General features: G+C 38.3%; 1 protein-coding gene across 1 annotated transcript in view; it reads left to right on the top strand.

The window, feature by feature from the left end:
• Window positions 1–14,904, top strand: part of SH3GL2 (SH3 domain containing GRB2 like 2, endophilin A1) — a 230,754-nt gene that overhangs the window by 58,084 nt on the left and 157,766 nt on the right. The window lies entirely within an intron of this gene.

The raw sequence follows: 14,904 nt of genomic DNA, 5'->3' as shown, positions 1-14,904 counted from the left end.
AATGTCTGCTTATAGCTCCCTTGTAGCACTTGTGCTGTTCGTTATTGCTTTTATGTCTATGTTCTTTACTTAGTCGGGAACTCCTATAGCTAGGAACTGTGTCATAACATCTTTGAATGAATAAATTCATATAAAAGACAAAATTCCACCCTGGCCTTCCTCCAGGCAAGGAAATAGTGGCAACGATATTATCTTTGGACACACAAGTGTGGTTTGAATCCTGTTTCTTTTGTTTACTAGCCATATGCCTTTAGGCAAGTGTCTTGTCCTTTCTGAGCCTTAGCCTCCTCACCAGTAAGAGTGGGATGAGAATCTCAGAAGTTATTAACATATTCAGAACAACCTAAGTGGGTGCTTTATGAAGTTGTAGCGTGTAATGAAGTACCTAGCATAAGGTCATGATTACTGATAATCTTGATCAGACACTTGATATCTGTTCCTCCATCCAGCTTACCTTTTGATCTTTTTTTTTTTTTTTTTTTTTGAGACAGGGTCTTGCTCTGTTGCCCAGGCTGGAGTGCAGTGGCGCGATCTCGGCTCACTGCAAGCTCTGCCTTCTGGGTTCATGCCATTCTCCCGCCTCAGCCTCCAAGTAGCTGGGACTACAGGCACCCGCCACCATGCCCGGCTAATTTTTTTTTTTTTTAGTAGAGACGGGGTTTCACCGTGTTAGCCAGGATGGTCTCGATCTCCTGACCTCGTGACCCGCTCACCTCAGCCTCCCAAAGTGCTGGGATTACAGGCTTGAGCCACCATGCCCAGCCACCTTTTGATCTTAAAACACTGATTTCATAGGTTGATGTTTTGCAAGATATCCTAGAGAGGCCCTTAAAAATGTATCATTTTTGGCCGGGCACGGTGGCTCACGCCTGTAATCCCAGCACTTTGGGAGGCCGAGACGGGCGGATCACGAGGTCAGGAGATCGAGACCATCCTGGCTAACACGGTGGAACCCCGTCTCTACTAAAAATACAAAAAAAAAAACTAGCCAGGCGAGGTGGCGGGCGCCTGTAGTCCCAGCTACTCCGGAGGCTGAGGCAGGAGAATGGCGTGAACCCGGGAGGTGGAGCTTGCAGTGAGCTGAGATCGCGCCACTGCACTCCAGCCTGGGCTACAGAGCGAGACTCCGTCTCAAAAAAAAAAAAAAAAAAAAAAAAAGTATCATTTCTCATTTTCAGGTCAGTATCAAAAAAGTCCTTATTTTGTTAGCTATTCATTTATGTATCCATTATCCAGATAGTTATTGGGTTTCTGCTGTATTCCAGGCCCTGCGCTGAGTGCTAGAGGTATGTAAACCAGCAAAACAGATACGTTTTGGGTTGATCTACTTGTATCTTAGTTACAGTAGAGACAGACAAAAGAGTCAACAAGTAAATGAAAACATTGCTGTGAAAGTGTCATGAGGAAAATCAAATGATGAGCCGAAGACTGGTTGGGAGTGATGGAAAATTATTTTGTACAGGGTGGTGAGAGAATGCCCCTTTGAGAAATGATGTATAAGCTGAGGCTTAGAGAACGAGACACTGCCACCATGGCTCTCCTCTTTGTGGGCTTGGGGGACGTGCAGAACAAGGACTTCTTGCCCTGTGGGCTGAGGCTGTACCACCAGCTTCCACTGAGGTTACTCTGCCCTTGGAGCTAATATCAATAGGTAGGTGGGCCTCCCCTCAGTTAACCTGCCACCCTCTCCTTAGCAGAGGGTCCTACCAGCCACCCCTCCTTAATGTCTTATGAGCCAATCCCTTCAGACTAGGGAAGGGGGTGGTGGTGTCTGGCTTCTCTTCATTTCCCTGGTTCTGCAACTTTTAGTGGACATCTGATTTATGGGGATTTTGTGAGAATTACATTGTTGGATCCCACCTCTAGAGTTTCTGGTTTAAGTAGCACTGAGAATTTTCATGTCTAGTCAGTTCACAGGTGAAGTTGATGCCCCTGGTGTAGGGACTACACTTTGAGAGCTACTAGTGGCTTTTTGCCCTCAAGTAACTTATGTCATTTTATCTATCCATAAAGTAAATATTGGGGAGGTGACAATTACGTAGTGCTAACAATATGGCAGGCACTGTCCCCACTGCTTTGCAAATGTTAGATCCCTAATACTTATAGGATCCTTTGAGGTAGGTGAGTTATTACTATTTTTCTCTGTGTTACTGGTGAAATTGAGACATAGAGAGATTGCAAGTCTTCGAGGACATTTAGCCAGGAAATGGTGGAGCTGGGATTTGAACAGGGGCAGTTTAGCTCCAGAGTCCACGCTCTTAATGATTAGGCTAAAACCAGAAGTAGTAGTAGTATGTAATGCCTACAATATTAAAATGATGATTATATTAGATAATCTAGATAGTGGGCTGAGATGTGTGTTTTTATTTTTATTTTTGGTGTCCTTCCCCTATCATTCATTATGCTATATGTAAAAATGGAAACTAATCTATCCATTATTAACCCTGGTTGTACTTTAAAATTCTGATTAAGAAATGACTTTTGGCAGAAGAGGATACTAGCCAAGTGTAATTTATGTAACACTTACTCTGTAAAGGTATGTTGAATGAATGTATGAATTCTAAATTGTAAGATTTGAAATGAAACCATTGCCATTTTCTCTCATGACATTTGATTATGGAAAGATTTATTTTAAAAGACATGGAAGGCATGAACTGTAAAAGAAAAAAGTGGTAAAATGGACTTCATCAAAATTTAAAACTTTTGTTCTTTGAAAGATAGACCTGGGGGAACAAGGCAAGTCATAGACTGGGAGAAAATATTGTAAAACATAAATCTAATGAAAGGCGTGTGGTCAGATGTGTGAAGAACTCTTACAACATATAAAACTGACAACCCAATAAAAATATGGACAAACGGTTTGAAAAGACATGTTATAAAACAAGATACATAAATGATCAAAAGTACATGAAATTTCAAGGAAATGCATATTAAAGCCACAATGCGGTACCACTGTATACCCATTGGAATGGCCAAAGTTAAAAAGACAGTACCAAGTGCTGGTGAGGATGTGGAGCAACTGGCACCTTTATATATTTTTGATGGGAATTCAAGTTGGAAAACATTATGGTTGTATAAGATAGCATAAAATTGCCATATAATTTGGCAGTTCAACTCCTTAGTGTTAGTTGAAGAGAAAGAAGAACATGTCCATACAGGTTTTATGTGAATATTCCTGGCAGTGCTGTTCATAATAGTTTTGAAAACAGGACACAACCTAATTATGATATGTCTGTACTATTGAATATTACCTAACAACAAAAATAATAGAATATTAGTACATGAAAAGACATGTTGAATCTTAACGAAACTTTAAAAAGTTATGCTTAGTGAAAGATGTCAAACCAAAAAGAATAAATACTGTTCAATTTCTTTATATGAAAATGGAATTTTGGCAAAGCTAGTGATATAAAGCAGATTAGTGATTGCCTGGCCTGGGAGTTGAGAGACAGCATTTGACTACAAAAAGTACCAGGAAACTTTTTAGGGTGATAGTATTATTATTAATATATCTTGAATGTGGTGGAGGTTATAAGGTTGTGTGCAATTATGAACACTTATCAAAACATAAAATTAAAATGAGTGACTTTTATTACAATTTATTATTTTGTCGTTAATTTGTAAAATTATAAATTGTACCCCAATAAAGCAAAAACATTTAAAAATATATAGTCTCTGCCAGTGTATCTTATTCGCTTCTACTAATGAAGCATTCTGCAGTGTTTTGTCATTAAATATAATAATAAAGGATTATTTTTCTAAGCATTTTATTTTCTTACTCTTTTAGTAGTCATTATATGACTAGAGAATTTGGGAAAGGGTTACTTTCTTTCTTTCTTTCTTTTTAAGCCATATTAATCCAATTTGCAGACCTTTTCTTTCTTTTTCCAAGGGCATTGTTTCCACTATGAAAAGACTGGGCAGGTTTATGGGGCACATTTTTTGTTGTGAATCAAAGAGCTTGTCATAATATTAAGGAAAACCAACAGCACTGGTATGATGTAAAAGGAGCGCTCTCAACCGGCTGTCTTTGGTAAAATAGGCCCAGTCATGCCCACCTGCAAGGCTGTTGTGAGGATGAACTGAGACCACCTATGTCAGATGTAGCGGACAGCGCATGTCCTCAGTAGGCTGGTGGCTTTACTGTGTTTTTCCATAACACTTCTCATTTCTCAGAGCCAAGGTCAGGGAATGTTTTGAAATGTTTATTTGAAAAGTATTTATTGTGCATATATCATTTATTCATTTGCTTACTATGTCCTTGAAATGGAGACTGTATTATACAGATATTCAGGTCAGCTTTAACATATCTTTTAGGCCTAGTAACTTTTTTCTTTCAACATGCCTAATGTAGCATAATAGTTAATAGCATAGTAGTTTGACTTTTAAAATTGATTTCTAGGGAAGAGTGTAAATATAGGAAAGCTTCCTGTTAGAGATAGTAAGTAAAACTCTGAATTTAGGTATGTAATTGTAGAATCCCTTTGATGATAAGAAAATTGAAAAAAATCGTTTTTTACCTAGATGAGTTTATTTTAAAAAGTTATTAAGCATTTATAAAGGAGCTTTTTTTTGGTGTGGTTGCTAGTTATTACCAAGTTTCCAGTATTATAAACTCTGTGCTTGAGTTGAATATTGCAGTTTAGGCTTCTATCTCCTAGTAGTGTTTCCAAGCAAACAGTTTGTCCAGTCTCTCAGAAGTTCATTTCAGCTACCATCTCCTCACTATTCCTGGAGTGTATGTTGCTTATGGTAGCAGCTCAAGGGACACATGTATGAATGACAGCAATCCATAAATGTTTGAATTCAAATTATAGTTTTTTAAAATAAATTCTGCTATAAAAAGAAATGAAATATTTGTCCATGCTAAAACATGGAGAAACCTTGAAAACTTTATTTATTTGTTTTTATTATACTTTAAGTTCTGGGATACATGTGGAGAATGTGCAGGTTTGTTGCATAGGTATACATGTGCCATGGTGGTTTGCTGCACCCATCAACCCGTCATCTACATTAGGTATTTCTCCTAATGTTATCCCTCCCCTTGCTTCCAACTCCCTGATAGGCCCCAGTGTGTGGTGATGTTCCCCTCCCTGTGCCCATATGTTCTCATTGCTGAACACACATTTATGAGTGAGAACATGCGGTGCTTGGTTTTCTGTTCCTGTGTGAGTTTGCTGAGAATGATGGCTTCCAGCTTCATCCATGTCCCTGCAAAGGATATGAACTTAACCTTTTTGTGGCTGCATACTATTCCATGGTGTATATGTGCCACATTTTCTTTATCGAGTCTATCATTGATGGGCATTTGGGTTGGTTCCAAGTCTTTGCTATTGTGAATAGTGCCGCAATAAATATACGTGTGCATGTGTCTTTAGAGGAGAATGATTTATAATCCTTTGGGTATATACCCAGTAATGGGATTGCTGGGTCAAATGGTATTTCTAGTTCTAGATCCTTGAGGAATCACCACACTGTCTTGCACAATAGTTGAACTAATTTACACTCCCACCAACAGCGTAAAAGCGTTCCTATTTCTCCACATCCTTGCCAGCATCTGTCATTTCTTGATGATGAGCTTTTTTTCATATGTTTGTTGGCTGCATAAATGGCTGCTTTGGAAAAGTGTCTGCTCATATCCCTTGCCCACGTTTTGATGGGGCTGTTTGTTTTTTTCTTGTAAATTTGTTTAAGTTCGTTGTTGATTATGGATATTAGCCCTTTGTCAGATGGATAGATTGCAAAAATTTTCTCCCATTCTGTAGGTTGCCTTTTCACTCTGATGATAGTTTCTCTTGCTGTGCAGAAGCTCTTTAATTTAATTAGATTCCATTTGTCAATTTTGGCTTTCGTTGTCATTGCTTTTGGTGTTTTAGACGTGAAGTCTTTGCCCATGCCTATGTCCTGAGTAGTATTGCCTAGGTTTTTTTCTAGGGTTTTTATGGTTTTCGGTCTGACGTTTAAATCTTTAATGTGTCTTGAGTTAATGTTTGCATAAGGTGTAAGGAAGGGGTCCAGTTTCAGCTTTCTGCATAGGGCCAGCCAGTTTTCCCAACACCATTGATTAAATAGGGAATCCTTTCCCCGTTACTTGTTTTTGTCAGGTTTGTCAAAGATCAGATTGTTGTAGATGTGTGGTGTTATTTCTGAAGTCTCTGTTCTGTTCCATTGTTCTATATATCTGTTTTGGTATGAGTACCAAACCATGCTGTTTTGGTTACTGTAGTCTTGTATAGTTTGAAGTCAGGTAGTGTGATGCCTACAGCTTTGTTGTTTTTGCTTAGTATTGTCTTGGCTGTATGGGCTTTTTTGGTTCCATATGATATTTAAAGTAGTTTTCTCTAATTCTGTGAATTTTCTAATTCTGTGAAGAAAGTCAATGGTAGTTTGATGGGAATAGCATTGAATCTATAAATTACTTTGGGCAGTATGGCCATTTTCATGATATTGATTCTTCCTATCCATGAGCATGGAATGTTTTTTCATTTGTTTGTGTCCTCTCTTATTTCCTTGAGCAGTGGTTTGTAGTTCTCCTTGAAGAGGTCCTTCACATCCCTTGTAAGTTGTATTCCTAGGTATTTTATTCTCTTTTTAGCAATTTTGAGTGGGAGTTTGCTCATGATTTGGCTCTGTATTAGTCTATTTATGGTGCATAAGAATGCTTATGATTTTTGCCATGATTTTGTATCCTGAGACTTTGCTGAAGTTGCTTATCAGCTTTGGGAGTTTTGGACCGAGGCGATGGGGTTTTCTAAATATACAATCATGTCATCTGCAAACAGATAGTTTGAGTTCCTCTCTTCCTATTTGAATACCTTTATTGCTTTCTCTTGCCTGATTATCCTGGCCAGAACTTCCAATACTATGTTGAATAGGAGTGGTGAGAGAGGACATCCTTGTTTTGTGCCCGTTTTCAAAGGGAATGCTTCCAGCTTTTGCCCATTCAGTATATTGGCTATGGGTTTGTCATAAAAAGTTCTTATTATTTTGAGATATGTTCCATCAATACCAACCTTATTGAGTGTTTTTGTCATTGGTTCTGTTTATGGGGTTTTTGTCATTGGTTCTGTTTATGTAATGGATTATGCTTATTGATTTGTGTATGTTGAACCAGTCTTGCATCCCATGGATGAAGCCAACTTCATTGTGGTGGATAAGCTTTTTGATGTGCTGCTGGATTTGGTTTCTCAGTATTTTATTGAGGATTTTCACTTTGATGTTCATCAGGGATGTTGGCCTGAAATTCTCTTTTTTGTTGTGTTTTTGCCAGGTTTTGGTATCAGGATGATGCTGGCCTCATAAAATGAGTAAGAGAGGAGTCCCTCTTTTTCTGTTGTTTGGAATAGTTTCAGAAGGAATGGCACCAGCTCCTCTTTGTACCTCTGGTAGAATTCAGCTATGAATCTGTCTGGTCCTGGGCTTTTCTTTGGTTGGTAGGCTATTAATTACTGCCTCAATTTCAGAACTTGTTATTGGTCTATTCAGGGATTCGACTTCTTCCTGGTTTAGTCTTGGGAGGGTGTATGTGTCCAGGAATTTATCCATTTCTTCTAGATTTTCTAGTTTATTTACATAGGGATGCTTATAGTATTCTCTGATGGTAGTTTATATTTCTGTGGGATCACTGGTGATGTTCCCTTTATCATTTTTTATTGTGCCTATTTGATTTTCCTCTCTTCTTTATTAATCTGGCTAGCTGTCTATCTATTTTGTCAACTTTTTCAAAAAACTAGCTCCTAGATTAATTGATTGTTTGTGTCTCTATCTCCTTCAGTTCTGCTCTGATCTTAGTTATTTCTTGTCTTCTGCTAGCTTTTGAATTTTTTTGCTTTTGCTTCTCTAGTTCTTCTAATTGTGATGTTAGGGTGTTGATTTTAGATCTTTCCCTCTTTCTCCTGTGGGCATTTAGTGCTATAAATTTGCCTGTAAACACTGCTTTTGCTGTGTTCCAGAGATTCTGGTACATTGTGACTTTGTTCTCATTGGTTTCAAATAACTTATTTATTTCTGCCTTAATTTTGTCATTTACCTTGTAGTCATTCAGGAGTGGGTTGTTCAGTTTTCATGTAGTTGTGCAGTTTTGAGTGAGTTTCTTCATCCTGAGTTCTAATTTGGTTACACTGAGACTGTTTGTTATCATTTCCGTTCTTTTGCATTTGCTGAGGAGTGTTTCACTTCTAATTATGTGGTCAATTTTAGAATAAGTGTGATGTGGTACTGGGAGGAATGTATTTTCTGTTGATTTGGGTTGGAGAGTTCTGTAGATGTCTATTAGGTCAGCTTGGTCCAGAGCTGAGTTCAAGTCCTGAATATCCTTGTTAATTTTCTGTCTCGTTGATCTGTCTAATATTGACAGTGGGGTGTTAAAGTCTCCCACTATTATTGTATGGGAGCCTGCATCTCTTTGTAGGTCTCTAAGAAGTTCCCTTATTAATATGGATGCTCCTGTATTGGGTGCATCTATATTTAGGACAGTTAGCTCTTGTTGCATTGATTCTTTTACTATTATGTAATGCCTTTCTTTGTTTTGGTCTTTGTTGGTTTAAAGTCTGTTTTATCACAGACTAGGATTGCAAACCCCGCTTTTTTTTTTTTTTCTTTCCATTGCTTGGTAAATCTTCCTCCTTCCCTTTATTTTGAGCCTGTGTGTACCTTTGCACATGAGATGGGTCTCCTGAATACAACACACCGATGGGTCTTGAATCTTTATGCAATTTGCCAGTCTGTGCCTTTTAATTGGGGCATTTATCCTGTTTACATTTAAGGTTAATATTCGTATGTGTGAATTTGATCCTTTCATTATGATGCTAGCTGGTTATTTTGCCCATTAGTGGATGCAATTTCTTCATAATGTTGATGTTCTTTACAATTTTGTTTGTTTTTGCAGTGGTTGGTACCGGTTTTTCCTTTCCATATTTAGTGCTTCCTTCAGGAGCTCTTGTAAGGCAGGCCTCCTCCTGCCCAGAGAGAGGCATCTAGAGAGGCAGTATGGTTACAGTGGCTTTGTGGCACTCAAAGTTCTTGTGTTCTAATGATCTGAAGTTAACAGGATGCAGAGAGTTACAAAATCTCTCAGCATTTGCTTGTCTGTAAAGGATTTTATTTCTCCTTCATTTATGAAGCTTAGTTTGGCTGGATATGAAATTCTGGGTTGAAAACTCTTTTCTTTAAGAATGTTGCATATTGGCCTCCACTCTTTTCTGACTTCTAGGGTTTCTGCCGAGAGATCCGCTGTTAGTCTGATGGGCTTCCCTTTGTGGGTAATCTGACCTTTTTCTCTGCCTGCCCTTAACATTTTTTTCTTTCATTTCAACCTTGGTGAATCTGACGATTATGTGTCTTGGGGTTGGTCTTCTTGAGGAGTGTATCTTTGTGGTGTTCTCTGTATTTCCTGAATTTGAATGTTGGCCTGTCTTGCTAGGTTGGGGAAGTTCTCCTGGATAATATCCTGAAATATGTTTTCCAACTTGGTTCCATTTTCCCCATCACTTTCAGATACACCATTCAAACAAAGATTTGGTCTTTTCACATAGTCTCATATTTCTTGGAGGCTTCGTTCATTCATTTTCCTTCTCTTTTCTCTATTCTTGTCTTCATGCTTTATTTCATTAAGCTGATCTTCAATCTCTGCTTAATCGATTTGGCTATTGTTGTTTGTGTATGCTTCACTAAGTTCTCATGCTGTGTTTTGCTGCTCCATCAGGTCATGTATGTTCTTCTCTAAACTGGTTATTCTAGTTAGCAATTCCTCTAACCTTTTATCAAGATTCTTAACTTCCTTGCATTGGGTTAGAACATGCTCCTTTAGCTTGGAGGAGTTTGATATTACCTACCTTCTGAAGCCTACTTCTGTCAATTCGTGAAACTCCTTCTCTGTCCAGTTTTGTTCCCTTGCTGGCAAGGAGTTGTGATCATTTGGAGAAGAGGCGTTCTGGTTTTTGGACTTTTCAGCCTTGTTGTGCTGGGTTTTCCTCATCTTCCTGGACTTACCTGCCTTTGGTCTTTGCTATTGGTGACCTTTGGATGGAGTTTTCGTGTGGTCTTCCTTTTTGTTGATGTTGATACTATTGCTTTCTGTTTGTCAGTTTTCCTTCTAACAGACCCCTCTTCTGCAGGTCTGATGGAGTTTGCTGGGGGTCCACTCCAGACCCTGTTTGCCTGGGTATCACCAGTGGAGGCTGCAAAACAGCAAACATTGATGCCTGCTCCTTCCTCTGGAAGCTTCATCCCACATGGGCAACTGCCAGATGCCAGCCAGAGCTCTCCTTTATGAGATGTCTGTTGACCCCTGCTGGGAGATGTCTCCTGGTCAGGAGGCTCAGGGGTCACAGACCCCACTGGAGGAGGCAGTCTGTCCCTTTTCAGAGCTCAAGTGCTGTGCTGGGAGATCCACTGCTCTCTTTAGATCCAGCAGGCAGAAACGTTTAAGTTTGCTGATGCTGTGCCTACAGCCACCACTTCCCCCAGGTGTTCTGTCCCAGGAGATGAGAGTTTTATCTATAAGCTCCTGACCGAGGCTGCTGCCTTTCTTTCAGAGATGCCCTGCCCAGAGAGGAGGAATCTAGAGAGGCAGTATGGTTACAGTGGCTTTGTGGCACTCAAAGTTCTTGTGTTCTAATGATCTGAAGTTAACAGGATGCAGACTGCATATCTGAATTGACTTGTAAACATTTATTTTAGGAAATGATAGTATATTCTCTCATCACCAATATATTTCTGTTGCTTCAATGTGCAAAACACTATGCTAGATATTGTGGGGAAGACTATAATGAATAATCACTAACACTAGGCGAGGTCACATTGTATGCCAGATGCTATGCTAAATGTTAGATGTGGGTGATTTCATTTAGTACTAAAACAGCCCTATGACAGAACTCTTGTTATAGTCTCTCCTGTCTCTCTCTGTCTCTCTCTCTCTCTCTCTGTCTCTCACACTCTCTGTCTCTGTCTCTCTCTCTCTACTATTTGAGGAAACTGATGCCTTAGGAAGACATAAAGATGCAAATGGTGCAACTGGGATTCAAATTAAGACCACAAAGCTGTTGTTCTTAAATCTCTAACATACAAAGCCTCACCTTTCTCATCTGAAAGTGAGGGTAACAAGCTACTTGTTGCAAAAGTTAAATAAAGTAATGCTATAAAACACTTGGTACCACAGAGTACTACCATTACTTCTTAATTGTAGTAATTATTATGGCCACCATAGAGGAGGGATTCTAAAGATTAAAATAAATGATACACATAAAGGATTTAGCATGGATCATAGCATGTAAGGGCAGTCACCAACTCAAAGAGGCCATCCTTTAAATTGGACCATGAAAATTGACAGAATTTTTACAGTTGAACTTTGAACAACACAGGTTTGAACTATATGGGTCCACTTATATGCAGACTTTTCTTCCACCTCTGCCACCCTTGAGACAGCAAGGCCAATCCCCCCAGCTTCCTCCTCCACCTCAGCCTACTCAACACGAAGATGAAGATGGTAATGATGCACTTCTATTTAATGGACAGTAAATATATATTCTCTTCCTTATGATTTATTAATATTTTCTTTTCTGTAGCTTACTTTATTATAAGAATACAGTACATAATACATATAACATACAAAATGTGTTCATAACTGTTTGTGTTATCAGCAAGGCTTCCAGTTAACAGTAGGCTATTGGTTAAGCTTTGGAGAGGTCAGAAGTTATGTGTGGATTTTCAACTATGCAAGGGGATTGACGTCCCTAATCTCCATGTTGTTCAAGTATTTCACTGTATATAGAGAGATCTGTGCTGGGGGGAAAAGAACATGATCAAGATTAGGGGAATGCATGTACAAAGGTGCTATACAAAGATGAGATTAACACTGTTAAGTGGTCAGTTTAGCTACATAAAGGTACTTAGGAAGGTACTTAGGATTGGAAAGTAATTTGGGACCAAATCTGATAGATCTTCAAGGCCAGGCAAAGAAGTTTGGCTTTGTCTATCTTTTGGAAAGCCAGCGTACTGAGTTAACTCACTCAAAAACATCCAGAGTTTATTTCTTAGCATTGGTAAATGAATTCTTTAGAAGCTGAAAAAGAAGGGTTCCCTTTGAGTATTTTCTTGTTGTCATTATTATTTTAATAAATTTATTTTCCAAAATGTACTGAGGTAGTGACTTGACAGAATCAAAGCATCTCAGAAAATGAGTCATTGACTTCTTTCTAATAGCTGCTTAGGATTCTAAGTTCTTGTGTTGGCAGATCTCACATATTTTCTTAAGTCTGTGTGAAATGTTCAAAAGAGTTTCCTGTGATAATATTTGGTTCATTCAGGTTGAAAATGATGAAAACAACTTCTGGAAAGAGATGACAATGTAGGTTACATCTCACAACCCAGAAACAAAGTTCTGTAGACTACTCATCACATCAATCATTTTTTTCCCAAATTATTGTGGTGAAATCTAGATACAAAGAGCACTGTTCCATCAGGGATCTTACCTACCTCCTGTATGATGTTGTGTGTGAGTGTATGTGTATAAAAATAAAACTGTCAATGTGGGCTTTTTTTCCTTTTTCTCTTAACTCAAGGATTAATGATAAGGTTCTATAGTATACGTTTTTCATTATTGTTTTGAGAAAGAGTCTCACTCTGTCACCCAGGCTGGACAATGACATGATCTCAGCTCACTGCAATCTGCACCTCCTGAGCAGCTGGAATTACAGGCATGTGCCAGAGCCCGGCTAATTTTTTTGTATTTTTAGTAGAGGCAGGGTTTTGCCATGTTGACTAGGCTGGTCTTGAACTTGTGACCTTATGGGAACCACCTGCCTTGGCTTCCCAAAGTGCTGGGATTACAGGCGTGAGCCACCACACCTGCCCTGTCGCGTACATTGTTAAAGGCACAATTAAAACCAATGTTTTGAATTAAACCACTCACATTAGCTTACAAATACTGCATTCTGATTTGGTTGGATCTCTGTTTTCAGTATAATTTAAGTGAAAAAATAATAATTGTATTACAAAGATAAATCGATGTTACCAAAGTATGGTATTTAAAAGGGCATTGGGAAATGCCACAAAACTTGTTTTATATTTTAGATGAAAAAATAATAGTTTACTGTGTGCCTGTTTAACTTACACAAGTGAGTTTGCTTTATCAGAGTAACTGCAAATGAGGCAACAACATTTTTCTTATGATAGATACATATATTAGGTCTCATTTCAGGTTTGAGGAAAATAGTGAATGTTTTCGGTTATTTTGAATACAAATATATAATATTCTTTTTCTCAAAAGTCTAAGTAGTTTTTCTTGCTCTGCCTGAATTTTTGCAGTTAAACATGTCAAACCAATTTGTTATACACCTGTTATAACAGAAGTGAGGAAGAAAAATCACAGTTCAGAGTTTTGACGGGTTTGTACCAAAATGGTGTTTAGTATATCTAGGTGTTCTAGCTAGGAAAAAAAAAAAGTATAGAATGGCTTAACTTTAAAATAATTAATCTAAAAAGAAAATCCTTCATAACCACCAGTTTTTATTTAGTTTTCCACACATTTCTAATATTCCAACAAGGATATCTTCCCTGGAGAGAGTAGAGTTGACATCATACCAACTCTGATTAGAATTTTCACTTAAGAACAGCAGTTGAGATGATGTTATCTACATTCAGATTCCCAACTTAGTTATGGAATAAAATATTGCACATGCTGTGTTTGATATAATAAAAAGTAAGTGAAATGTGAGTATTGTCAGGATTTTAGTTAAACTAGAAATAAATGATGTCCTTGTAGCAGTTTGAAGTACATAAAAGTACATGATCTATCCTCTTTCTCAAGCATTAATAATCATGTTATTCTTATGGATTGGTTGAAGATTATTTGAGGTGATATACACTTGAGGTTTTTTTTTTTGAAAATGGAGTCTCGCTCTGTTGCCCAGGCTGGAGTGCAGTGGCGCAATCTTGGCTCATGGCAACCTCTGCCTCCTGGGTTCAAGCGATTCTCCTCCCTCAGCGCTGGGATTACAGGCGTGTGTGACCACGCCTGGCTAATTTTTGTATTTTTAGTAGAGACAGAGTTTCACCATGTTGGCCACTCCTGACCTCTTGATCCGCCCACCTCAGCCTTCCAAAGTGCTGGGATTACAGGCGTGAGTCACCGCGCTTGGCCTTCACTTGAGGTTTTTATGGCTGAAGCATACTTTTGTAAATCATGTTAATAGTGATATGAAGGGTAAAGCAGACCTGAATACATTACACAGTCTTTCCTATTGTGAATATGTTAATTAACTTGTGAGGTTGCTCATGATAATTCTTTTTACAGCATCTTGAGACTGCCTTCTGCTGCATTCGGAGAGTTTATTGTTTTATGAAATACTTGTTTTCTCCCCATCACTGGTTATCCTATGTCCTAATGCTAGAACAATAAGTTTTCCCCAGGCTGAATTCTGGCACCATGTCATACTAGACCTTTTCTCTGATTCTCCCCTTTTCCTTTGTGTGTGTGTGTGTGTGTGTGTGTGCGCACCTGTTCACACATGTATGTGTGGTGTGTGTGTGTGAGAGAGACATAGAACACCTGTTCTGTTTCTTGGCTGTGCTTTTGATTTTTTCATTAGTTTTTACTGTTCTTAATTCCTAAGACATAATCAATTTTAATATCTGGTGGTGTAAACTTTCAGCTTTTGCTTTATTTTCATGAAAAAATATGTCTAAGCCATTAATTTTCTTTTTTTCTCCATGTATATTTTTAGATTTAGTTTGTTAGACTTCCTCAAATTCCTGATGGGATGTAATAGGAAATCCTCTGAAACCATAAATTAATTTTACAGGGATTTGACATCTTTAAAATGTTGACTCATCTCATCCACGAGCATCTTCTTTCTCCATTTATGCAGGGAATTTTAAATGTCCTTTAAAGTTTTGACATTTTCT

Source organism: Piliocolobus tephrosceles, chromosome 14, assembly GCF_002776525.5.
Source record: "Piliocolobus tephrosceles isolate RC106 chromosome 14, ASM277652v3, whole genome shotgun sequence".
Lineage (NCBI taxonomy): Eukaryota > Metazoa > Chordata > Mammalia > Primates > Cercopithecidae > Piliocolobus > Piliocolobus tephrosceles.
This window is presented reverse-complemented; position numbering and strand designations above follow the sequence as displayed.